The sequence below is a fragment of the Chrysemys picta genome, chromosome 8, assembly GCF_011386835.1.
Source record: "Chrysemys picta bellii isolate R12L10 chromosome 8, ASM1138683v2, whole genome shotgun sequence".
In the NCBI taxonomy this organism is placed as follows: Eukaryota; Metazoa; Chordata; order Testudines; family Emydidae; genus Chrysemys; species Chrysemys picta.
Window position 1 is genome coordinate 53935337 of NC_088798.1, and position 25551 is coordinate 53960887.

Consider the following 25551-nt stretch of genomic DNA (forward strand, 5'->3'; position numbering starts at 1 on the left):
CGCCGCGCTGCAATCGCCTCCTCGGCTGGTCCGGGTTTCGCCTTGGCATGTCCTGGCTCTGCATATACTCCAGGACAATGCGCGTGGTGTTCATAGTGCTCATAATTGCCGCGGTGATCTGAGCGGGCTCCATGATCCCAGTGCTAGCTATGGCGCCTGGTCTGAAAAAAGGCGCGAAACTAGTATCTGACGGACCAGGAGAAGGAGGGAGCGCGGGAGGGAGGGAGGGCCGAGTGACGACATGGCGTACAGGTACAGGGAATTAAAATCAAGAAAGGTGGCTGTGCATCAGGGAGAAACACAAACAACTGTCACACAGAATGATCCCCCCAAAGATTAAACTGAAAACCCTGGGTTTAGCAGGATGTTGATTTCACAGAGGGAGGGGAAGCAAATGAATACAGAACAAATCTATTTTTTACATCTTAAGACGACGGTGCAGCATGACTGATAGCCCTTCGCATCTTCTGGGTGCTTGGCAGCAAATACTGGGTGCTTGGCAGTTAATGCACTACGATGGCCTTCAGGCCTATTGCACGATCTGCTGCTCAGGGAAGACTCTGCTAATGTGCGATGATCCAACTTGTAATAGGACGGTTACCAGTCGTAATACACCATCTACTGCCAAAAGGCAAAAGGCAAGGGGCTGGTGCAATGCAGCCCTACGGCTGCCAGCCCCACAGCTGCCAACACCCAGATCGCCGATGAAGGCTACCAGTCATGCTGCACCGTCTACCACCAAAAGGCAGTTAGCTGCTGCTGCTGTGTAGCAACGCAGTCCCACGTCTGCCGGCACCCAGATGACATATGGTGACGGTGAGCTGAACGGGCTCCATGCTTGCCGTGGTATGTTGTCTGCACAGGTAACCCAGGTAAAAAGGCGCGAATCTATTGTCTGCCGTTGCTCTGACGGAGGGGGAGAGGCCTGACGACATGTACCCAGAACCTCCCGCGACACTGTTTTGCGTCATCCGGGCATTGGGATCTCAACCCAGAATTCCAATGGGCGGCAGAGACTGCAGGAATTGTGGGATAGCTACCCCTAGTGCAATGCTCCGGAAGTCGACGCTAGCCTCGGTACTGTGGACGCGGTCTGCCGACTAGAGCACTTAGAGCATTTTATGTGGGGACACACAAAATCGGCTGTATACAACCGATTTCTATAAAACCGGCTTCTATTAATTCGACCTAATTTCGTAGTGTAGACATACCCTCAGAAAATTGTTTGTTGGCTCATCCTAGTTTGTGAGGAGATCTGCTCTTGCTACAGCTCCCTCGACGACTCCAACAAGTTCCAAAGTCTGCTAAACGACGGACAACAGCAATCCACCCACAGGATGAGGAGTTGAGGACCTGGTGAATCATTACTATTCTAAACTAGCCTTGCCCATTGACTCACTGGCCCCCAAATGGCCCCTTCCTCCCCAATGCCAACACAGATCTCCTTGGTTTTCTGATACTCTAGGTTGGATGAATAGAGAGGGATGGAAACTTGAACACGGACAGCAGAAAACAATGGTTGATTGAGACAGGATAAAACAAATTCCTCAAAGCCTATGCTGAGACTGTATTACAGGCCAAGAGGACCTTCCTGTCCACCTCTACTGAGGTTGCTAAATCCCTCCATAAGCAGTTATCCAGGGTGGCTGCCCGCTTCATTCATCCTGAATGCCTATAGCACCAAGCTCTGTGAAGATCTATCATCCTACTTAGTTGGAACAATCATTCACATTTGGGAATGCTTCTCAAACAGCATGGATCCACTCTGCCTATATCGATCAAGCAACAGCCTGCCTGCAGTCAGTACACCTACTCATCACGCATCATAAAGGAGTTTGAGCCAAGACTTGTGAATCAGACCCATGCTCTTCCTGGAGTGTGAAAGAGAGACATGAACAGCTGGCACCACTCCTTACTGAAATAGCCAATGTCATTCAGAGAAGGAATCTTCCTTTCCTCCTTCAAACGAGCAATAGTCCGACAAACCCTAACAAAACCCACCCTGGATACTTCAGTCCAAGCCGACTACCACCAATGACAAACCTCCCACTCCTGAGCAAGCTCATAGAGAAGCTAGCAAAAGGCCAACCTACAAGCTCATATAACAGAAGCTAAAATTCTAGATCTGGCTCAATCTAGACTCAGGACATGGAACGGAAACCAGTTCAGTGGCACTGATGGATGATATCCTGTCAATGGATAGAGGACAGACATCTATTCTCATCCTCCTGAACCTCTCCACAGCATTCAACACTGTTGACCATGAGATACTGCTGCCTCACCTGAGAGAGGTGGCAGGAGTCCAGTTTAATGCACTAACATGGTTTGAATCCTTCCTGGAGGGATGCACCCAAAGAGTACTGTTGGAAACTGCATTGCTACCACTAGCCCCCTCATTTGTGGGGTTCAATTTTCACCAGGGTCCTTTTCAACACCTACATGCAACCACTTGACCAACTGACCAGGGTCAATTTTCACTCTGGTCCTTTTCAACGTCTATGCAACCACCAGGTGAACTGGCCAGATGACATGGATTCAAGTGCCAGCAATATGCACAGTTCTACCTATCCTTCCCCACTTCCACCAAGATGGCCCTTTGTTTAGCTGAACCTGAGCAAAACAGAGATGATGCTGATGGGTGGAGGAAAGTATTTTGAGGAGTTTACAGCCACAGTTCAGTACAAAGTTTAGGAGTACGCTTGGATTCCTCACTGATGCTGAGCTCTCACTTTGCAACAGTCACAAGTAATGCTTTCTACCAGGTCCAGTTGGCTAGAAGACTCTGTTCCGTCCTGATGGACTTTGTCTTGCCTTAGTTATTCATGCCTTTGTCACCATTTGGCTGGATTACAGCAATGCAATGTACCTGGGAATGAAGCTTTCAGCATTTGGGAAACTTTAACTACACCTCTACCTCGATATAATGCTGTCTTCAGGAGCCAAAAAATCTTACCATGTTATAGGTGAAACCGCGTTATATTGAACTTGCTTTGATCCACCAGAGTGCGCAGCCCCGGCCCCCCGGAGCATTGCTTTACCGCGTTATATCTGAATTCGTGTTATATCGGGTCGCATTATATCGAGGTAGCGGTATAGTTCCAAACACTGCAGCATGTCTCCTCAGCAACATAGGCTACTGTGAATATATCAGACCTGTCTTCCGCTCTCTACATGGGCTCCCTGCAGAATTCTGAATCAAGTTCGAGGTCTCAAGTCCTTGTCTTCACTCTGGGCCCAGAATATCTAAAACTCCAGGACAAAGAGCATAGTTGACAACCATGCTTCTCAGGCACAGCTGAACTCTCAACAGTAAGAGTAAAGCTTGTCTGTGTGGGAGACAGAACCTTCTACGGGACTGGTCTGAGACTGTGAAATGAACTCCCCCAGGTACTAAGACCCTCACAAACCTCACCACTTTGTACTCCAAGTGCAAGACATTTCTTTGACCTTGCCATTTCTAATATAAAGACATAGCAGTGAGAGGGTGAGTGAGAGTATGCAACACATTTGTGTGTGTGTGTCAGAGAGAGCATGCAGTGTGTGTGTGTGTGTGTGTGTGTGTGTGTGTGTGTGTGTGTGTGTGTGTGTGTGTGTGTGTGTGTGAGAGAGAGAGAGAATATACATATTAAAAAAAAACCACGACACACTTACCAAAACAAGAAAACCCCACAGCACACATTTCACCTCTGAGTAGAAGATGAAAAAACAAACAAAACGTGACAGATGTGTAATCATGTTGCTTGATGCACTACTGAGAGGCACTTATAACTACAGTGATAAGCACAGTTCAAAAACCTGTGTAGAACTGAACAGAATAATATTCTATGCACTTCAGTCTAATTTCCCTCTCCAGAAGGAGCGTGCAGGTTCACTTTTGGTTCATAATGGAGTCAATTTCATTTTCAGCTTCTCTCACACTAGCACAGCAATGTTGTGCTTTAACTCATAATACTGCAGGGATGTATTCAAACCCAGAAAAATATTTTCATTGACTTTAAAAAAAATTGTGGGAACATTTCTATTCACAAAATTTGGTGAAAATATTTTTAGAAACCTTTTTAATTTTGGAGTCTAAACAACCTCACAATGTCTCTTTGACAATGCACTAGTTCTCTTTAAATGACTGCTTAGGTCTTGTCTACTCACAAACTTGCACTGGTTTAGTTAAAATCAGGGCAAACCCTGTGCAGACACTTATTTCAGTTTAGAAGTGGCTTATGCTGGTTTAGCTCAAACCTGATCCCGATCAACTTAAACTACAATGAAAGTTACTCTTAAACCGATATACGAAGGTCCACACAGCCTTTTGCACCAGTTTAAACACAAATGATTTAAAATCACCTCTTTAGTTAAACTGGCACAATTCTCCCTTTGGACAACTCATTAGTTAAGTACATATGCTACCAGATGTCATGCAGATAGCTCATGTTGCGAGTGCAAAAGCTATGTGCCGTTAAAAAAGATCAGGCAATTTAAGTTCTCCTGTAAGAGGGTGCGTGTGGACATTCTAATGAATCTGTTAATTACTCTTCTGCAACCTTCAAAATGGTAAATTATTAACCAGTGCTGTTCACTATTCAAAATGAAATTGAAAATGACAGGGTCCCAAGACCAAGAAATGTTCAGAAACTTTTAGTGAACTATATTTAATTCCTGCTATAATGTTCCTATGTGTCATCAAGAAATATCAAGCACAGCTCCTCTAAGGGGAGGTGTAGTAGTACAAGAGGAGTGGGAGGGCTAATGTCAGCCAGGATGAATATGTCATGCCGGAATTCCAAAATCAGAGACAAGAGTAGATAAGTTTTAGTTGTGAGAAAGTCATGAATCTAATGGGGCATCCAGCTGAAATCTTGTATTTTCTGTTTGCCCTCTGCATCAGCACACCCCTGGCAAGACGCCACAAGGAAAAAAAAACAAATGGAATGTATGGACCATCTAAAAAGTCTACAGATTCATTTGAGGCCAAAGCACAGAAAGCCACATGAAGCAGAAAAAACACATGAACTCCATTGAAACACAGAGGAAATTTGTTGTGATGTTGTGCAGTCTATATGGTTTTATAAAAATATAATAAGTGAATATAATGTAACTGGAATAGTTTTATAAAAATATGATAAGTGAATATAATGTAACTGGAATATGCTTCATGCAAAAGGTCTCTTGTAAGGTAACATTACAAAGCTTATAATCTACTGAGTGTGATCACCCTATTTGTATAAATGTATCACTCTTGTATCTGAAACTAGAAATATGAAATATAACTCTGAGGACCTATTGTAATTATGCAAAGTGTGGGCCATTAATAGTGGTTTGGAATCTTGATGACTCTCATTAACCAGGACCATTGTCTGCAGATGGCTCTGTTTACCTGTTAGTCTTCTTGTATATGTGTGTGCTGGCAAGTGGGTAATGAAGTCTTGCAGTGACATGTGATCATGTCACCTGACCTGGAATCCATCTTTAACCTGGGTGCTTTTCCAGTGAGGGGGGGTGGAAACCCAGGGGGACAAAGGGTTCCCGCCTTATGCAAAAAATATATAAAGGGGTGGAAGAGAACAGAGGGGGAGAGCAGCCATCATGAAGAATCCCCTAGCTATCACCTGAGCTGGAACAAGAGCTGTACCAGGGGAAAGAATTGTGCCCAGGCCTGGAAGGTGTCCAGTCTGAGCAAAAGCTTACTGAAGCATCTCTGAGGGTGAGATTATCTGTATTCAGTTTGATTAGACACAGATTTGCGCATTTTATTTTATTTTGTTTGGTGACTTACTTTGTTCTGTCTGTTACTACTTGGAACCACTTAAATCCTATTTTCTGTATTTAATAAAAATCACTTTTTTCCTTATTAATTAACTCAGAGTATGTGTTAATACCTGAGAGAGAAAACAGCTGTGCATATCTCTCTATCAGTGTTATAGAGGGCGAACAATTTATGAGTTTACCGTGTATAAGCTTTATGCAGGGTAAAAGATTTATTTGGGTTTAGACCCCATTGGGAGTTGGGCATCTGAGTGCTAAAGACAAGCACACTTCTGTGAGCTGTTTTCAGGTAAACTTGCAGCTTTGGGGCAAGTAATTCAGACCCTGGGTCTGTGTTGGAGCAGTCGGGAGTGTCTGGCTCAGCAAGACAGGGTGCTGGAGTCCTGAGCTGGCAGGGAAAACAGGAGCAGAGGTAGTCTTGGTACATCGGGTGGCAGCTCCCAAGGGGGTTTTTGTGATCCAACCGGTCACATTTGTACTAAATAATTTCAACAAGTTCAAACTGCTAATACAATAAGTAGTAGTTGAAATAAGATGGGAACTTCCGGAGAATCAACAGTGCTGCTAAAACCTCCTGACGGGGAAAAAGTGACTGGCTGACATAATCTTTGCAGCCAGCTAGTTTTCCAAAATTTTAAATTGGGAGATGGAGGACAACCCTATACACTGTATGTTGCATGCAACACTGTTCCCTCAACTAGGCAGAAAAGGCAGAACTGATTAACATTAAAATTTATGTGACTGTTTAATTCACAAGAACAGAATACAGTGGTCAGCTGAAGAGAAAACCTTCATGCTGGATCCATACCCAAGCTCTCAATTCTTATTTCTACCTCAGCCCAAATCAGCCATTCTAACTGGTTGGCACGGTGAATCTGGCCCCATATTAGCTATTTTGACTCAGGTTCCATTCTGCCAGTAATAAAATTTTTGTTAGAACGATTTTATTACGACAAATACTAAATATTCTCCCTCTTCCAACACAACCACCACTGTGTAAACTCTTCAGGGGAGGAGCTATGTCTAATGTACAGCACTAAAGTACAACGAGGCCCCCCTACATGTTATCCATAACAGAAGTAAAAATAATAATAAATCACTAAAATTATCTGACCTGGTTTTGGTACTAAAATCAAAATGTTTTCTTTTTCCTCGTATTGTTCAGATTGGTAGTGAAACAACAGAGAAGTTGTTGCTTCGGCAGTGCTGCGTGTATTGTAATATAAGCTCTACACAGTGCTATATGTCACGCCAATATGTCTTCCTTATGGGGTCTACCTCAAAACGTACGTTTACTGGCATGTTGATAAGATTTTCAAGAAATGGTAGATTTTCATTTAAAGCTTTGATCCTTGTTCACTAATTCAATGTGCATTATTATTGTTGATCCCCCTGGCTATGTCCTACGAGAATTAATTACAGAAGCTTTTCTGACTGAATAGTCTATGGCCTCAACCCTGTGCCCACTGGGAGTTCCACTGACTTTAATAATGGGGCTCTGCATAGGCTCAGATCACATGAAACATCTTGCAGGATCGGGGTCTATGAGTCTGAGATTGTGTGAGACAGTGAAACCTCAAAGCAGCTGCATCCAACCTTAAAACATAGCCAGCAAACAGCTGTAAAATGTCAGACATATTGGCCCCTTTACTCCTGCAGTTAGCTTTTCACACGTGAAAAAGAGCAGCTGTTTTCTTGAGAGCAAGCCCTCCAATATATTTATAACTTCTCTCCCCCTTGAAATTTCAAGTCTGAGGAGGATTTCTCTTAAGGTTACAAAAGCACAATTTATGAATTTAAGCAACAGGTAGGCTCTCTTAGATAAGATTTTATTGTATTAGTAAAGCAATACCAACTCTTGATTTAAAATAAATCAGATCTGAGAGTTTAAATAAAGAAGTCAGAGAACTTCGAATCCCAGCACTTTTCTAAACATTAACACTGAAGAGTCCTTAGAAAGCTCACAAGAAGCAAAATATTTCCAGAATGACAGAACTGCAATAAGTGAAACATACAGTGAACCTCTCTTTTCCAAGGTATGTGGCTGACACTAAGTGCAATCTAGAAAAGGAGAAAGGTTTGTACTTTACCTGAAGCTCAATTCCCTTTTTACAGTGATTTTCACAATCACCCGGGATCTCCCAGTTGTGGAGTTCACATTCAGCACATTTCACCAACTCGGGTCCTAGATCTCGAGCCCATTTTTCTAGCCTCTCTCTCTTCAAGAGGATGATAGCTGTGCTTCTCAGCAGTTAGGAATATTTCACTAAGCTGCTCAAAAAAAGGCTAGAGCACCCAGCTGGCCTGACTGCTTGTTTACAAGAGAAGAACTGCCACAGCAAAACATAACTCACCTGTCCTTGATATACAGCAATCCTCCCTGCAGACAAAAATGATTTGATAGTTTTTGACTAAAAACTGAAGCAAAGCAATTAAATCAGCAACCTTGTGCCATTCTAAAGTGCTTCTCTCTGCTTTCCTGCTTATAATACTGTAAAAACTACTCATGCTACTGACTACTTATCTATAAAAAGACCACTTTTTTTTTAATGCAAGTGCACCACACAAAATGGCTTCTAAACAGGGCAGCTACATTCCCCCAAGTATAAATTAGTGCTGTACAATAGCTTACAAAGATTGTGTGTTCTTCATCATGAATGGCCGAATGATGATGATTACAACTGAATAAGGATGGCATAACCTGGGAGCTAATTCTGTTTTATTTATAAAGCAGTAACATACAAACTGAGTCCAATTTCCAGCAATTGTATTTAACTTCTGTCAGTTTCAGCAGAACAATATAACTGCAACTGATGGCATCATTTATAGTTGCTATAAATTGCACAACTCCAGACAACTGATAAATATAGCATAATGGAAATCAGTCTACTCTAAAGAAGAAACACCCCAACAAATTAATTCTTCAGTTAATATCATTGTCGATATTCTGTATTTTTCAACCACATACTATATGTAAATTTTGTGCATTTGAATTACTGTACAGTAGCAGAGAGTTTATATTTTAAATCACCTTGTTACACGGGTGTATATTTCACTATTAAAATGTAATCAGGGCTGGAACTAGGCATACAATACCATGCAGGAGATAAACTAACAACAGGTATTTTCTGCATGGATGTGTCTTGCTACTTATGTCTTGAATCACGTTTTTCAACGTTAAAATGTTATATGTATATGAACATAGCCAAAATATACAAATATTGTTTCGTCATATATAGTAGTTCAATACACACTTTTTGTGCTCATAAATCAAACACTTCATTACGGGATGTTAGAAACTCTGGAGGGTAAATCTAGGGCCTCCAACATTAATACTTTAGGATAAAAGGAGGGCAAGGAAGATGATGATCTTTCTATTTCTCTGTAAGGGCTGACTGAGGAACAATGTGGGGAAAATTCAATAGTGAACGCAATTAAACTCTCAACAGGGTTTTCAACTGCCCCCTTCTCATACTATAGTATGACAAGAAGGGACATCAGGGACAGAACTTTATAGAATCCCATTTATTACATTTAACTTCTTGGGTGATTGAGACAAAATTTTCTCAAAGTGTTAGCGAGAAGGTTAACTACTGGGATGGTAAGCTAATTTTTCTGGATGTCACAACGGAAACAAGTCTGCAGGTTGAGGCTTCAAAGGGACACCATACGTCATCGTTTTTTTTAAAGTTATACTTCTAACTGAAAATATAGTACCTGCTATTGTAATAAATAGCCTTTATTACATTATTCTAGTCTTCCATATGTAGAAACTTTTCTTTTCTATGTAAGAAATAGCCACCACAGTTTTCACAGAAGAGCTTCCAAAGTATTGAATAGCTTCAATCACAATGATCCTGCAATGAGCTCCCTGAAAACTCAGGAATTCACCCATTCAAAGCTCTTGGCAGGACCAGGGGTTTATATATGCAAGCTGGGCATTCTGAAAATATTGAAGATCAGCTCAAACGTCTCTAACTACTAGGAGGTGAAAGTCATGCACAGGTCATTTGCAAGGTAATTTCCCTTTTGATTTGTCATAAGGGATTTGATTTTACCTTGAATTTTATCTCTGTAAAAACAGAGTGATCTCCAGACAGCACAAGTATAACTTGTTAGAACTGCATTAAGTTCATGGATAAACTTGAATCCATTAATTTCTGAAATGTAAGCTTACGCACAACGATTATATCTATTCCTCATCCAAGTAACTCTACTAAGAAACTTATAGATATCCAAAGTATAATCCTCCTGGTTATGTATCAGAGTGGTAGCTGGGTTAGTCTGGATCTGTACTAAGCGACAAAGAGTCCTGTGGCACCTTATAGACTAACAGACGTATTGGAGCATAAGCTTTCGTGGGTGAATACTTCATCAGATGCATGTCGATATGCTCCAATACATCTGTTGGTCTATAACAGGGGTCGGCAACCTCTGGCACGCGGCTCGCCAGGGTAAGCATCCTGGCGGGCCGGGCCAGTTTGTTTACCTGCCGCGTCGGCAGGTTCGGCCAATTGCGGCTTCCACTGGCCACGGTTCGCCGTCCCAGGCCATTGGGCCGCGTGCCAGAGGTTGCCGACCCCTGGTCTATAAGGTGCCGCAGAACTCTTTGTCCCCCTCCTGGTTATGTTATCCCTGCATGCTTTCTTCTGCCAGGAACTAAGCAAAATAATAAGACACAAGGAAATTTTTATACCGATCTATCCTGGGGTTTGAAACCCCCAAAAATGTTAGTCTTACTTTAACTATGGACACTGATGAAAGAAATTCAACTTTTTATTTCCCAGGAACAATCTGCAAGGTCTATTCATTAGAGAAATCTAGAAATGTGAACAGCAAATCTAGTAAGTATTTGGTAGAAAGATCCCCTTACATTCAGATCCAATTAACATGGTCACATCTCACCAAACAGCAGTGACCATACATAGTGAGGTTTTATAAAGTTTTAACTGGTTCATGGCACGGAGAAGGCTCTCTCCACCAGTACTGAAACATGAAAAAAGGAGAAGCACCACAGCAGCAAGGAAAAGAGGAGGAAGATGTTGCTAAGCAACTAGATGGTTCTGACAGCTGAATTGGGGGGAGAGAAATAGAACTAAAGGAGAGGAGGGATTCAACTGAAAAACATTTTGTTTATGAGCAGTAAGGAGAGGATTGAGAGCCAGACCCTCAGCTGATGTAAATCAGCATAGCTCAAGTGACTCTGATGGAGCTAGGTCAGTATACACCAGCTGAGGATCTAGACTAAAACCTACAAGGATTGATAGATTAGATAGTGAAAACATGAAGCAGCAAAGAAAATGGGAAAAGAAGCAACAAAAGCACCCATTTGAATTTCATTAACTAAATGCCAAAACATCTCCCTTCTCTCTCCTAGGTGCCAGCTAGAACATGAGCTGCAGCAATGTATCATCTTGGCTCCAAGAGACTTCTATGCAACAGAAAGACAACTGACATGGACTCCTCCTGTGCATACAGTCTAAACTAATTCACTTTTTATATATGGATTTACTCAGTGTGGTGAAGAACTTTATCCAACAAAGGGCATATCGTTTTAAAGGAATACAAATCTTGAATGACATAAGAGGAGAAGGCAGTTTCGAATGAAAGAGACAGCAGCTAAGATTAAAACAAAACCAAATATGAAGAACAACGGTGTTTATTGGATAGAAGTCATGACTGTAGGTTCTACTCTGGATTTACCACTGACTCACTGTGTTACTCTTTACTGCTATGTGCCTCCTTTTATCTATCTGTAAAAGAGGCATAACAGCTACACCATGGGACTGATGAAGCATAATGAATGAATGAATGTTTTTAACATGTTTCAATATTCTTTGGTGAACAGTATTATATAAAAACAACAAGGAGTCTGGTGGCACCTTAAAGACTAACAGATTTATTTGGGCATAAGCTTTCATGGGTAAAAAAATCTCACTTCTTCAGATGCATGGAGTGAAAGTTACAGATGCAGGCATTATATAATGACACATGAAGAGAAGGGAGTACCTCACAAGTGGAGAACCAGTGTTGACAGGGCCAACTCGATCAGGGAGGATGTAATCCACTCCCAATAATAGATGAGGAGGTGTCAATTCCAGGAGAGGCAAAGCTGCTTTTGTAATGAGCCAGCCACTCCCAGTCCCTATTCAAGCCCAAATTAATGGTGTTAAATTTGCAAATGAATTTTAGTTCTGCTGTTTCTCTTTGAAGTCTGTTTCTGAAGTTTTTTGTTCACGAATGGTTACTTTTAAATCTGTTATAGAATGTCCAGGGAGGTTGAAGTGTTCACCTACTGGCTTTCTGGCAATAAGAAAATGCTATCTTTCATTAAAATCAGCCACTACGCTGGAGAACGAGAGAGTAGCAAATATTGTAACTATCTTTTAAAAAATGCCAGGAGGTGCGTGGTCCTTGGAATTACAGAGCAGTAAGCCTTGCTTCTGTACCAGACACATCAGTTAAAACTAGAATTAAAAGCAGAGTTATACAATGTCTAGAGGAACATGATATAACCGGGACAAATCTACACAGCTTCAGTAAATGAAAAATGGTGCCTCTATAATTTGCCAGGATTCTTTGATTGTGTCAAAAATAGTGGCTAAAAGTGATTGTACATAAGAACGACCATACTGAATCAGATCAATGGTCCACCTAGCTCAGTATCCTGTCTTCTGATATTGGCCAATGCCAGGTGCTTCAGAGGGAATGAACCGATGGGGTAATCATCAAGTGATCCACCCTGTCGCCCATTCCCAGCTTCTGGCAAATAGAGGCTAGGGACACTTTGTCATTGTCTTAAATAAAGTCAAAGTCCCTCAACAAGAGGCTATTAAGAAAACTAAGGACCCTAACTCCCCTTGACTTCAGTGGAAGTTGGACTGTGCTCTATGTAATGAAATATTGACTGAAAAATATTTGATATAGAGATGACAATAAGAAGGAACATGATAGATATATAAAATAGCAACTGGTGGAGAGAAAGTCAACCAGGCACACCCTTTAGCTAGTTTGCAGCAAGGGAGATTTAGACTGGATATTAGGACAAACTTTCTAACTATAAGGATAGTTTAGCACTGAAATAGATTAGATAGGGAAGCTGTGGAATCCCAGTCATTGGAGGTTTTTAAGATCAGGTTAGACAGACACCTGTCAGGGTTGGTCTAGAGATAATTAATAGATTTAATTTAATAGATTTAATTCAGCACAGGAGGATGGACTAGAGAATCACTTTATGTCCCTTCCAGCCCTCTATTTCTATGATTTACCCCCTCTCAGTAAAAAAGCTCAAGAGAATGTGCAATGAAAATGGAAGGCACCAGTTTTCTAATTAAAGGGCATATTTAACTAGTGAAATTTACTGCAATAAAACATAACAGTAACTAAAGACTCTCTCCTGTAAATATTTATGCACATGTTTAACTTACGTACATGAGAAATCCCACTGAAATCCTTATTATCAGAGGGCCTCAGACCCAAATATTCTATAATTATTGAATAGATACTCTTACAAACAGATTTTGTTCTCTAGAGTAACTATTTTTCAAAAAGTTCCTCTTCAAGGATTAGCATCATTTTACAGTACAACTTGCGCCTAAGTACAACACTGGGAAGGGCTGATATATTGAGACATACCAATAAGATGAGGTAGTGCTTCAAAACGCCATCATCTCAAATTTTGTTACTGCCAAAGGACTGTTGCCTTGGTACACTATTCAAGGCCAAGAATTGTATCTACTGAATCAGTCTTCCAAGAACTGGAGCTTCTCGGGTTTATATTAAGGTATCTAATCTACCAGAACTGCCAGGCATGGCAGACTGTCCATCTGCACTTACCAATTCATTTCTTAAAACCTGATAGAAAAGTTAACAATTTGGTTTCTATATTCTCCAACAAGAACCCAATCAGCTACCACAGAGTGTTTCAAAAACATTCACTGATTAAGTCTCAAGTCACCTGTAAATAGCAACTTATACCCATTTTATATATATAGGGAAATCATGGCACTTTTTGGTGAAGTAGCTCTCCCAAAGCAATACAGCAAGTAAAGGTAGATCCTGATGCTTGGAATCCTTGATAATTTCATCATCTTGAGTTAAATTCCTTCTTAATATATAAACAGACTCTAATGTCCAATGCTTATGAGAGAGCACACTCTAATTGGTCTTTCCTATTTCCAACTAGAGTGATCCTATTGCTGAATGACGAATAGCTGCTGCGTTTGCCTACACAGTTGCTGTGCTATTAGTAACTAACTCATTATTGAGAAATGCTTTAAAATAGCCTGAGTGTGACAAGTTGTCAGAGAAAATAACTTCTATTGTACCAGAAGAATAGCATCAAAAATTAAACTTTTCAGTAGCAACAGGACTTGAGGGTGGGGGTGGGGGGTGAAGGGAAAGGTTTAATAGCTTTAAAACTAATCCATTCAACTCAGGTTTCAGTTCCAGAACAACCCACCCTACTTTGGAACATATCTGCAGGTAGGGGAAAGTATCCCTTCCACCTGCAGTATTCTTACAGTCTCTACCAGACTCTCGATGCAACATACCAAAAGGCAATCTTTCAGTTTCCTGGATACACACAGTGTAAACCTTGGTTATCTCCAAGTTCTTTACCTTTCAAATTAGCACAACCCATGATACCTAGTGTTACCACACAGGGTTTCCGTAAGTCATGTAATGGTAGGTGCCAATTTTAGTATTTCTGACACAAGAGAAATCGATCCACACAGCAGTGTTTGCTGAAAATTACTCTCTGCAGGAAGTAGCATATTGTAGTGAAGACTTCCCATGAGCCTATGCAGGTTCTCCCACATCCCTCCGTACAAGATTTCACCACAACTAACTCCACTGTACAGATTCTAACCATTGTCCCCATTGTCTTTATTTTAACTTTGCAGGTCACCTTTAAACTTCAGTAATTTTACCAGTAAGCATCGACAAATGTGACCCAGCCACCACTACGGAACATATCTAAGCACCCACTGTACCACCACTTCCTGCTTTACCTGAAGAGGGGCAAGAGCCACCATGAACATGATGTAGCAGTCATCCAGTAGCTGCATCTGCCAGTGTTGAGGGACCCCTGGGTTCCCCCACAAATCTGCTTCCACTGGTTGTAGGTGGATAAGGCAGAACCTCAGTTCCGCCTCCCACAGTCAGCTGTTGTGGGAAAAGGAATAGACCCAGGGTTTCCCTGAATGGCTTCTACACTCTGTCAAAACAGGAGCAGAGCTAGCTAGCTGCAGCAGTATTCCAAACAGGGTTGTAGCTAGTACCCTTTCAGAATGCACTGTGGCAAGTTTATTTTTAAAGAATTATTACAGGAACCATGCTACAGAGATTACCCCTCTCCGTAGCACTTTTTCTGCTACCGTGGTTGTAACACTGTTGGTAGTACAGTGCATTTTCACACATCTTGGGTTATATAACAGTTCTTCTTTATACATACTTGCTCTTTCCCTTAAGGGTAAACTGCAGTGAATAGTTATAAATGCCTCAGATGGCTAAACAAAATGTTTACTAGCTACAAACGTACAGTAACACTGTATTTCCAAAACAGTTTTTCAAAATACCTGTCCAAAAACTTCACTGCTTCTGGAACTGGATGATGCTAGTCTCTCTTGGTTCAAACAGATTTTAATGATTCTCCAAACAAGAACTTCTGCTGACAAAGTAAGATACAGGAGCTGCATTTCACTAACTGGAAGCAAAGGCCTTGATTTTCAAAGTTATTGTATGGCAAATTATTTCAAATTTTTTTTTGTTAGTTTATCACTGTAAAATTAACCAAAAAAGCTGTTTAAAATAAAAAAAATTAAAATTACTTTGAAAATAATTCCATGTGCATTCAAATAGCTAGAGGCATTGCTTACATCCCAACTTATGTCAGATCTTAAGGTGGTGAGTATGTTTGATCAATCTTTTATCATGTTAAGACCTGGTTTTTAACATCAAGCAAAGATCTTTTCGTTTTTTAATAATAATGTACTGTGTTTTGAAATTAAAGTTAGTAATTAGAATTTTCCATTGAAGAAAGAGTCCACAAAAGCTTGCAGTTCCATGAAAGAGCATGAAAAGATCCCAGTTAGAACTGTGGAAAACTTTCAAATCAAAACCCAAAGGCAGCTGAAACTTTGGTGAACCCAAGCTAAACTTCAGTGAATCTGTATAATTTGCTTTCTGATTAAAATCATGAAAAATTTAGTAGACTTGCATAGTTTCTACCTGACCCAGACATCAACCACTGACTTCAGTTGAGTTTTGGTTTTAAATTTTGGGTAAATTAAAACCCAAAAAACTCAAAGCAAAATTCAGGACCTCACATAAAAGAGTAGTTTCATATGATCAGAGGTGTGCTCTCCACACCATTTTCATGCAGCAGCTAAAATGTTGTCAGTCTACTGCACATAGCTTACTCAACATCAGATTCAAGTGGCAAGACATTCTTGGAAATAGACCAAGAAGACACTGTTGCAACGAAAGATCTAACCAGCACCTGTGTTTCAATTAGTTAACTTAGGGTTTTAAGAACCTCAACTTGAGAGCTAACAAGAGTGCTGCTTTTCTGGAGCTGGTTTCATTGCTGTTTTGAGATCTAGAACATTACTATTTGAAAATATTTTCTAAGTAAAAGTTAAACATTTTTTATTTGTTATTCAATAACAATATGTCTGTGCTGTACAAAACTTTTGCACATTCCATACCATAAAGAGCTTACGACTAGGAGGCAGATGTAGAAAGAAAACATACTGGGAAACCCAAAGCAAGGAATCACTTTAGAGAATCTTAGGGTGTGTTTTATATTTTTATTCTAGTAGGGGTTTTGGGTTTTTTTTTTACATTTATACTTAAAGAAATAAAAAAGCCTTGTGATCCATCAGTACAAACAAAGCCTTCTGCTCTTTCACAATTACTACCCACCCTGCTCCCCACAAAAAACAAAACATCAAACTCTATGTGGCAAAATAGTGAGAGTAATTATATTTGAATATAATTCATAAAGTGTTCCTGGTTAAAAAAAAAAAAGAAAGAAAAATAATTTTTAAATATTGCTTTAAGGTTGCCCATGTCTGCTTAACAGAATGACTCCCATGTATGGATATGTTGTTTTAGGCCAGTGATACTCAGACTGAAGCTCGCAAGCCCAAGTGGCTCTTTAATGCATCTCCTGCTCTTTGAAGGCCAAGACTAATGGCATTTAATAGGAAGTCCTTGTGTACTCTCTTATATATATTCTTTATAACACTTGGCTTTTTTAAATGTATTTTACAATTCTGTACCCCTCTCCTTCGTATTGACCCATCATCTTTTCTGTCTACCAGCGATGTTCTTTTCACAGACATTTAATTAACAGCAGAGGTACTGATCAGGGACCGCCTTGATCCTTATCTGTGGGCATGATGCTGCAGCCACTCTGCTAGGTAACAGCAATCTGGCTATTGGTGCACAACATTCAATGATTCTAATCAATCTTACTGTATATTCAGAAATCTGAATGAGATGGAAAATAATATTTATTTTGCTGCATTGAATTATTTCAAATTAAAATGCTGTAACTTTTTAGGGTGGTTCTAGGGATACCTTCCTTAGCTCCAGCAGATTACATCCATGTTATTCCTAGCTCTAAAACTCTTGAGGGATGCTTAGAAATAGCCTGAGATATTTGTGACATGTCATGCTGCTCTGCCAGTTTCTCTCTTTATTTGGCTATTTGCTTTTGCTAGATATTATTTCTTTTACATTAAAAATAGTTCCTGCTTGAGAGTAATCTTTTTGGAATCCCTCTAGGGATTCACCATACAGCTCATTCGTGATTCTGTTTAATTTGATTTTTGAGCTTCTTGTGATTATTACCAGAAGAGACAGTAAAAGCACAATATTTATGTTGGCTAATACGAATTTAAATTGTTAGCTTAAACTGATGATATGAATAGATCCTGTGCTTAAATGTAGACCTAAAATGTCATTGGTTTAGAAAGAGTCAACCTTTCACCCCTCTAAATACCACTGACATTATCTCCTTTTTCATCTAGCATTAGGTTTTTCCCATTACAAAAGAATGTTCCCTTCTCACTGTTACTTTATATGCCTTCCCTTGCCTGAACCTTTATATAAGTATTTTGATTATAACTAAAGTGTTATTATGGAACAGCCCATCATCAGAAACCAACAAAGTTTCCATACTATAGGCAAACAGGATTACAAAAAAGTATAGTTTTTCTGTGAAACATTATATTGTGTAAAAATCACCCCATTTTCTTTTGGGATTAATTGAGGGAGAACAGGACCTTGATAAAAGCCAGTTCCACATTTGCTTACAAAGTAGAACTCTATTAAAATTCCTTTATCCCCTTTGCAGTAAGAACACAGGTAGGGGAATACAAACTTCATCATGAGTTTAGAGATTCTGCCTGCAACTATTTATAATGGCTTCTCCCACAGAAAATTGGTCAGAGACCTGCCAATCATCACATATGTCCTTGCCTCTCTAAACCAGTGGTACCCAAACTTTACCTATTGCACCGCTCCCCTTACCAGTAATTGAATCTGTCTGCGTCCCCCCTCCATTACTGTACTATTGACTCAGCAGAGGAGCTTGGACTGAAGGCAGAGCTGGGGGCTAAACTGGGGATGGGGGAGGAGCTGGGCTATGAAAAGGAGTTGGTCTAAGGATGGAGAGGGAATGACAGCAAAGCTGTGGCTGTGGGCAGAGTGGGCCTGGAGGGCGCTCCCTCCCCGACCCCTGTGGAGGCTGGCCCAGGTCCTGCTGCGCTGCACCCCCTCCCCCACCAAACATTCATCCGTGTCACCCTAGGGGGTAGGGTTGCAACTGTCTAATCACACAAACCCAAACATCCTTGCCCCACCCACCGCTCCTGTCCCTGCTCCTTCTCCAAGGCCCCACCCCGTTCCCTCCACTACTGGCTCTACCCCACGCTCACACACTTTCACTGGGCTGCAGCAGGGGGTTGGGGTGCGGAAGGGTGTGCGGGATGCAGGCCCAGGAAGGGAGTTTGGGTGCAGGAGGGGGCTCCGGGCTGGGGCAGGGGATTGGGGTGCAGGAGGAGGTGCAGGTTCTGGGAGGGAGTTTGGGTGCTGGAGGGGGTTCAGGATTAGTGCAGGGGGTGGGGTGCAGGAGGGGATAAGGGGTGTAGGCTCCGGCTGGGAGGCTCCTGCAGGCACCGCCCCCGCAGCTCCCAGCCAATGGGAGCTACGGAGTCGGTGCTCAGGATGGGGGGCAGTACGTGGAGACCCCCTGGACTCTCCCCAGGGGCCGCAGGGATATGCCAGTCATTTCTGGAAGCGGCACGGGCCAGGGCAAGCAGGGAGCCTGCCTTAGCCCTGCCGCACCGCCGGACTTTTAGCAGCTTAAAATCTCCCAGTTTGGCTTCAATAGCCTCCGGGAGATAAAGCCCAATTCTGGGCGACTCCCAGCAAAACCTGTAGGGTTGGCAACCCTACCTGAGGTATCCTACGTGCTTCACAGAAGATCGAGAGGCACAGTCCTTGCCTCAGAGACTTTGCAATCTAAACCCTATGCCAGATAATACGTAGTTTTTGCTTGTACAAACCAAGGACATATCCCCACAAATGTCCATTTTATTAGCACAGACCCCAATATGTGGCTGTATTATAAGTCATCTACATTAATAAAGTTTTTTGTTCCAACTGTTAGTTTGGACTGAGAATGATCAGACTAAGAGAAAGTGGGAGTGGCTTTTTTCTGGCTTCTATATCAACTAAAGAAAGAAGATGTTCCCAGAACCCCTTCTGTAAATTTATAAAGTGGGACTGATGTTTAAACTAGGGCTGTCAAGTGATTAAAAATTAATAGCAATTAATTGCACTGTTAAATAATAGGATACCATTTATTTAAATATTTTTGGATTTTTCTACATTTTCAAATATATTGATTTCAATTATAACACAGAATATGAAGTGTCCAGTGCTCACTTTATATTTATTTTTATTACAAATATTTGCCCTGTAAAAAACAAGTGAAATAGTATTTTTCAATTCACCTTATAGAAGAACTGTAGTGCAATATCTTTATCATGAAAGTTGAACTTACAAATGTAGAATTATGTACAAAAACAACTGCATTTAAAAACAAAACAATGTAAAACTTTAGAACCTACAAGTCCAATCAGTCCTACTTCTTGTTCAGCCAATTGCACAGACAAACATTTGTTTACATTTACAGGAGATAATGCTGCCCACTTCTTGTTCACAATGTTACCTGAAAGTGAGAACAGATGTTCTCATGGCACTGTTGTAACCGGCGTCACAAGATATTTACATGTCAGATGCTCTAAAGATTCATATGTCCCTTCATGCTTCATCCACCATTCCAGAGATATCACCATTCCATGCTGATCACAGGTTCTGCTCGATAACAATCCAAAGCAGTGCAGACCGACGCATGTTCATTTTAATTATCTGAGTCAGATGCCTCCAACAGAAGGAGGATTTTCTTATTTGGTGGCTCGGGCTCTGTATTTTCCACATTGGAGTGTTGCTCTTTTAAGACATCTGAAAGCATTCTCCACGACTTGTCCCTCTTAGATTTTGGAAGGCATTTCAGATTCTTAAACCTTGGGTTGAGTGCTGTAGCTATCTTTAGAAATCTCACATAAGTACCTTCTTTGCGTTTTGTCAAATCTGCAGTGAAAGTGTTCTTAAAATGAACAGTATGTGCTAAGGCATCATCTGAGACTATAATAACATCAAATATATGGCAGAATGCGGGTAAAATAGAGCCGGAGACATACAATTCTCCCCTAAGGAGTTCAGTCACAAATTTAATTAACGCATTATTTTTTTAACGAGCGACATCAGCATGGAAGCATGTCCTCTAGAACGACTGCCAAAGCATGAAGGGGCATACGAATGTTTAGCATATCTGGCATGTAAATACCTTGCAATGCCGGCTACAAAAGTCCCATGCGAATGCCTGTTCTCACTTTCTGGTTATATTGTAAATAACAAGTGGGCAGCATTATCTCCCATAAATGTAAACAAATTTGTTTGTCTTAGTGATTGGCTCAATAAGAAGTAGGACTGAGTGGACTTATAGGCTCTAAAGTTGTGCATTGTTTTGGTTTTGAGTGCAGTTATGTAACAAAAAATATTCTAGATTTGTAAATTGCATTTTCAGGATAAAGGGATTGCATTACAGTACTTATGAGGTGAATTGAAAAATACTGTTTCTTTTATCATTTTTACAGTGCAAATATTTGTAATAAAAATAATAATATAAAGCAAGCGGTGTACACTTTGTATTCTGTGTTGTAATTGAAATCAATATATTTGAAAATGTAGAAAAACATCCAAAAGTATTTAATAAATTTCAATTGGTATTCTATTGTTTAACAATGCGATTAAAATGGCACTTAATCGCGATTACTTTTTTTTAGTTAATCGCGTGAGTTAACTGCGATTAATTGACAGCCCTAGTTTAAACTAAAGATCCTATACAGGGATCCTCTAACACAGACCAATACAGTCTCTTGTGCTGGGGCGGGGGGGGGGGCCCTTAGGTCAGGATTAGGAGCTACTGTATAGTTCTTGTGTATAATACTACTTCTGCAGAAACATGATTTCTCCAGGCATCTCTAACAGCCAAAAATTAACCATGCAAAAATTGAAGTCTCCACTAATCCCTTAGAGCAGGAAGTAACTTAAAAGGTGGCCTCATCTCCTAAACCTCTTAAGTTCCTTATAGTATCCGATGTAAATCGGACCCTTTCAACCATATTTAGATATTGTCCTTTGATAATTTTAACTTTACCTCAAAACGTACATTACATTCTTTATTAACATTTGTAACATACTGTGTTGTTTAATATCTGAAACTCATTTAGATGATAAAAATACACCCAGCCATTATGTAGTTGTACCCTACAAAAACCCTAAATTTTAAAACCTGGCATGTTTAATTTTTTCCAACAACAGCTGGAGTTTCTGCCAATTAGCAGAAACTCTAATGGAGTAGGAACTCTTTTAGGAAGGCATCATGTCTTCAAATGTGTTTATAAAACCCCTAGCACTAAGGGGGCTCAAATAGGGCCTCTGGATTCTACTGTCACACAATATTAAATCACAATTAAAATGGAGGTTATCTGATTATCCTAAATATATCGTTTAAACATCAGCTAAAAAGGTATCTACTCTCATAATAAGTATCACAATAACACAGCATATCTTTTGTGCTCTATAAATTACATCTTGTGAGACAAAAATAAAAGATCATATGATCAACAGGTTCCATGTACACAATTCCAGTTTCTACTGCTAACCTACACACCAAATTACAGTTTGATGCAGTCAAAGCAATCTAACAATGTTTTCCCTGGAAATAACAGCTATGGTTTTTGGATCTGATATAAGAAGCAGCCTCATTTACTAGCTGCATAAAAGAACTTTTTAAATAAACGCATTATAGATTTTTACATACATTATGTATTTATTTAAAGAAAACACTGAACATAATTAAACTACAAAATAACCACATTACCAATAGTATAGCCATAAGATTCATGAGCTTTGAAAAATAAAGATATACACAGAGACAGACCAAGGAGTAGAAGCTCTGAGTGAATGCTAAGAACAGTTTGTAAATCAAAACGGGTGAATGCCTAAAATAAAACCCAAAGCTTCCCCAAATTCCTGAAGTGTCCTCAAATTCTAATGCACAAGTGCATTCAGTCATTGAGACAATTAAATTAGAATTCTTAGCACAAGAAAGAGGCTGCTTACCAAAAGCACCAAACACAAGTTGGTGGTAAAGAGATTAAAGAAGTAAAAAGAAACTGACTTGCTAGCCTTATACTATTTCAACACTTTTAATTGGATGTGCTCACAACAAAATGTCAGTCTTACTACCACTCAGAAATGTACCAGATTTGCCTAGAAATGCCAAAGGTTATGGGAAACAGAGAAGAGTAGGATAAAAATCTGGAAATTCTTAGTCTAGAATTTATTGGTCTCTTAAATGTTTATTTTGCAACACAGGAAACACTGAGAAATACAAAGTGAAAAAATTCTCTTTATGTTTACAAACAACTCAAAAATTGTTGCATGAGATCTATAAATACTTCTATTCAACTGATCAAAGGATAATCTTGGTTTTCTGCCATGTGCAACATTATTGAAGTAGCATAATCATATTTGGAAGAATCCTAGGATATGTACGCGTTTTCCCTACCATTCTCCAAAATTATCCCCTAGAGATCAGGACTTTAGTTTTAACGGATGAAATGTTTAATTCTTACAAGTCCCACAATCAGCTTAGTGAAATGGCACTCCCACAGGAAAACAGTCAAATGACCTATTCTGAACAGAAAAACCCGCCTGCAATTGTTTAACATGACCTTGTGTTTCTTTTACAAAACACAGGGCATAACTCAATATTTATAGAGCGCATATTCTAATACACTGAAATTATGTTGCTGGTACAGAGAAACAGTAGCATTTTGAAACAAAGTCTAACCACTTTATAAACTAAAATTGCAAATGAAGAGACTCAAGCTATTTATCAGGGATTTGAGATAGTACCACCTACCTTTCATATAGCACTTTTAATCTGTAGATCTCAAAGCATTTTACAAAGGAGGTTGGTACAATTATTCCCATTTTACAGATGAAAAACTGAGGCACAGAGAGGCAAGGTAACTTGTCCGTGGTCAGTGGCAGAACTAGGAATAGAACCCAGGTCCCGTGAGTCCTGGGTTCAGTCTTCAATCCACTAGATGACACTATACATAGGTGTTAACAAAAATGAACAAAACAAAAAACAATAATATTCTGACCAAAAATCTTTTCACTTTCCCAACTGCTCAGGTTTCACTTCCTTGATTATTTGTTATGTCATATTCAAAATAGGTCTCCAGTTACCTGTAAAGTCTTTTAAAAAAATGCCACAGGACAGACACCATTTGAATTACTATTATAAAAAGAGAAAAGGGCAAAACACATCCTTGTTTTCCTTTGCAGGTCCTCAGAGCCAAGGGAGGCAGCTGGATTCTATTTGATCACACAAAGTTGCTAATAATGTTTCATTAGCCAGCCCAAAATCTGCCCTCAGTTACACTTGGGCAAGCCCTCGTATGAGGTGACTAGGTTCGCACAGCTAGAACCAGGCACAGAATTTACCTGTGTAATTTTCAATATTGGTGATGATGCACAAGACCAAAATAACAATTTGTTTTTCAGATCCAAAAATAGTTTACAGGTTGTAGTTGATCTGGGAGGCACTGAAATGCAATAAAACATGGAATACCTATAGTACTAGTCTCACAGTCACTTTCCAGAGTAAAAACACCTTTTACTGTTTTGAAAAAACTTTTTTTTTTTTTTTTTTTTTTTTTAAATCACATACCTGTATCAGGCCTGAAATTCCAAATAGCTAGGTACCTCTCTGGGCAAGTACACATTTTACAGGGTGTCACAGTTACTGGACTTAACTGCATCTCTGACCTCTCCTGGTCTCTGAGTGCACCCCCATTAGGTCTCAGGCCTCAAGTCACCACCTGTCTCTCGGAGTGGCATCACGTGATTTTCCCACTCTCAGACTGGGTCCTGGGTTGAAGTCCCCTGTCTATCAGCTGTGATTTATCTCAGCAGGCCTGACTTATGTCCAGACCTTACAATTCTGCTCCCTTCAGAGTCATTTCAGGGATACATGGTGCCCAAACAGCCTCCTTAAGGCAAACCATTTATTAAGAAAAGCAGAATTTCACAGAAAACATACCGTAAAAGCAGTAACACACGCAGTACTCGTAGCTAGCTTCTCCCTACATGTACATTCCCTGGCTCTGATAAAGCCCAACTTCTTAGACTCCCTCTGCAGTGTCTCTCCATCTGCATCAGACTGTCTCCCTTCAAAATGCCACAGGACAGACATCACCTGAATTACTATTATTTTTAAAAAGTGGCAGCTTCTGACAACTGATCCTCCCCTTCTCCCTCCAAGAAGCACTTTTTAGTTCTTTTGTATTTTGATCTCCAGGCTCCTAGCTCTGGCAAAATATGGCTACAAACGCATGAGAGATAGAATTCCTGACGCTAACAGGTTGCCCCATTATCTTCCAAGTGTGTGTTGCGTTGTCCATATATAGATTTATTGTGTTACGTTCCTGTTTGTTCTTCCCACAGACCCCCTCTATTAAGTTAGATGAAAATAATCATACAGGACATTCTAATAGTCTAATACACCATAACTTCCCTTTGCTGACCAGGTCACATAGAGTGTTCATTACATTATTACATATCAGCTCCACATCTGTCACACAGGGTATCATTAGTTTTTGAGAAGTTGCCTTCCACTGGACAGCTAACTCAGTTGTAACTATATTTAGCCTCCTTTTCCTATCTACCTTTGTGGAGCTCTCCCATGCCAATCCCTTTAGGCTCCCTATCATTCCTTGGTTGATTATTCTTTATCCATCAGTTCTGTGTTAGCTGCAGGGAAGTTTCACTTGCAATAGGTAGCTCATAAAACAGAGTAGCATTGGGAAAATTAAGTCTTGTCTGCACTTGAACCACCACAGGGCTGTCTGGCACAGTTAGGGCCTCTCTATTAAAACAACTGGCTTTTGTGTTTCAAGTATGAACAGAACTAACACAGACAATTATAGAACCATGCACAGGCTAGTAATACAAATTCTATTCTGCCACTCAAACCTGGTTCTATGCCCATGTTGTCCTATCTATAGTACAAACACAAACCTGCTAATACTGAACAAATGTACAAGACAGCTGTGGCTGGGACAATTAGCGTAGACA

The 25551-nt window shown here is 40.3% G+C and overlaps 1 protein-coding gene across 10 annotated transcripts in view; it reads right to left on the reverse strand.

Moving 5' to 3' along the window:
- The window catches only part of C8H1orf21 (chromosome 8 C1orf21 homolog), a 241691-nt gene that overhangs the window by 186087 nt on the left and 30053 nt on the right, over positions 1–25551 (reverse strand). Inside the window, exon 1 of one of the 10 annotated variants that reach the window (XM_065555653.1) lies at positions 7851–8127. The exons of the other annotated variants lie outside the window; for them this stretch is intronic. The gene's annotated coding sequence lies outside the window, so the exon portion shown is untranslated. Of the gene's footprint in view, positions 1–7850; positions 8128–25551 lie in introns of those variants that run through there. 10 annotated transcript variants of the gene reach the window in all.